Source organism: Macrobrachium rosenbergii, chromosome 13, assembly GCF_040412425.1.
Source record: "Macrobrachium rosenbergii isolate ZJJX-2024 chromosome 13, ASM4041242v1, whole genome shotgun sequence".
Lineage (NCBI taxonomy): Eukaryota > Metazoa > Arthropoda > Malacostraca > Decapoda > Palaemonidae > Macrobrachium > Macrobrachium rosenbergii.
This window is the reverse complement of record NC_089753.1, coordinates 71,094,819-71,096,939: the sequence shown is the minus strand read 5'-3', so window position 1 is coordinate 71,096,939 and position 2,121 is coordinate 71,094,819. Positions and strand designations below refer to the sequence as shown.

Sequence of the window (2,121 nt, the reverse complement as noted above, 5' to 3'; positions counted from 1 at the left end):
ATGGAACGAACTTACATTCATACGTTTATCCGAGGCAGCAATGGCACTTTTATTGCCCATTCAATTCTGTTACATCAAATAAATCCACTGTATCCTCAGGGTTATTTCCATGCAATTTAGCTGAACTTATTTAATTTTAGATGGAATTTTATAGGGTTTCACGGTATCTGGAAGAATAGCGAGAAGGGTTAAAAAACTGGTCAAAAAGAGAATAATAAACTGAAAGTGAACCATTAATAAGTTGTCAAACAATTGTTTTATCGTCATAAGTCAAACCAGAATAGGGATTTAGGTATTGCTAGAGTAAACCATATACTTTACATTAACATATAAACTGGAAGCAGCAAATAGCCTCTTTCCTTTTCGTGACAATGAGGAACATCATCCTTGTACATTTGATTTTCCCAAGATCTGGCATCGATGAGGGCATTTAAATGTCAAACACCACAGTAATACCAAAGAAGAAGCCTTTTGTAACAGAATGTGTGTTAAGGCTTGGAAGGCAAATTATACTCTTGATTAAAAACCAGAGTTTTATTTCTTAAATCAAAAGGAATGAGGAGAAAGTCTTCTTAATCGTGTAAGGAATATTATACGGGCATTTAACATAGTGGTAAAATTCTGAATAAAACATTCAAGATAAACAGGAGTTATGAAAAAAACTGCTTTCGTAATCATTGTATTTATAGTGATACCAAATATGGTCGGAGGATTTGGTAACTGACAGGTACCATGATACTAGGAGCACCAGACATAGCATTCCCTTGAATAAATAAGATACTGACTTCTACCTCCATCACTAACGCTACTCCTATCACAGGACGAACTGTTTATCCTCCGCTGGCAGCCGGAACTGCTCAAGCAGAGACTGCAGTAGACTTAGGGATTTTCTTACTTCATCTAGCCAGGTATCTTCATTCCTGGGAGCAGTTAAATTCAAATTCATAACCACAGTAATCAGTATGCGATAACCAGGAATAACAATGAACCGACCACCACTATTCATATAAGCCCTCTTCCTAACAGCCATCCTCCTGCTACTATCACTACCAGTTCTAGCTGGAGCCATCACAATACTACTAACTGACCGAAATTCAAGCACATTTATCTTTGACACAACGGGAGGGGTGACCCAATTTTTTATCAACACCTATTCTGTATCTTTGGTCATCTGGAAGTGTATATTCTAATCCTACCTGCCTTCGGAGTAATCTCTCATATTGTAAGACAAGAGTCTGTTAAAAAAAAAAGGAGTAATTTGAAGTTCTAGGATTCATAGTATAAACACATCATATATTCATTGTAGGTATTTATGTAAATGCATGAGCATACTTTTCATCTGCTACATTAATTATCTTGGTAACAACAGAAATTAAAATTTCCAGATGATTAGCTACTCTTCACAGAACTCAATTCACCAGCAGACCATCACTAATCCGAGACTTAGGATTCATCTACCTATTCACTATAGGAAGATTAACAGGAGTGGTTCTAGCCAACTCATCTATCTACATTATTGTACATTTCACATACAGCATAGTTGCCGAATACCACTATGTCTTATCCACGGGAGCTGTATTTGGCATCTTTGCCGGCATTGCACACTGATTTCCCCTTGTTCACTGAGCTATCACTTCACCCAAGACTAAAAATTCATCTTACAACTACATTTATCAGAGTAAATTGACCTTTCTTCCCCTAACATTTCCTAGGACCAAACAAAATGCAGCAATGACATTCAGACTACCCTGATGCCTACACCTGTTGAAATGCAGTACCTTCAGTAGTATCTTCAATTTGTTGCTGTACTTGGATTTATCATAGTAGTATGAGAATCACTTACAACTAAACGACCTGCTCTATTTTCACTATTTATACTAACATATGGAGTGACAACACAATCTACTCCCCATAGATAGTAGATACAGAGAAGTACTGCTAACATGTAACTATCTAAAATGGCAGAACATTATATAGGATTTAAGCTCCTAACAAGAAACCTAGTTTCTTTTAGAAACAATGGCAACATGAAAAGACCTTAACCCACAAGATGAGGAATCACCTCTGATAGAACAATTAATTTTCTTTCATGACCACGCAATACCAGTTTTAATCCTAATT

General features: G+C 36.4%; 1 pseudogene; it reads left to right on the top strand.

Moving 5' to 3' along the window:
- Nucleotides 1-700: 700 nt before the first annotated feature.
- Nucleotides 701-1,687, top strand: LOC136844718 (cytochrome c oxidase subunit 1-like; annotated as a pseudogene).
- Nucleotides 1,688-2,121: the final 434 nt, after the last annotated feature.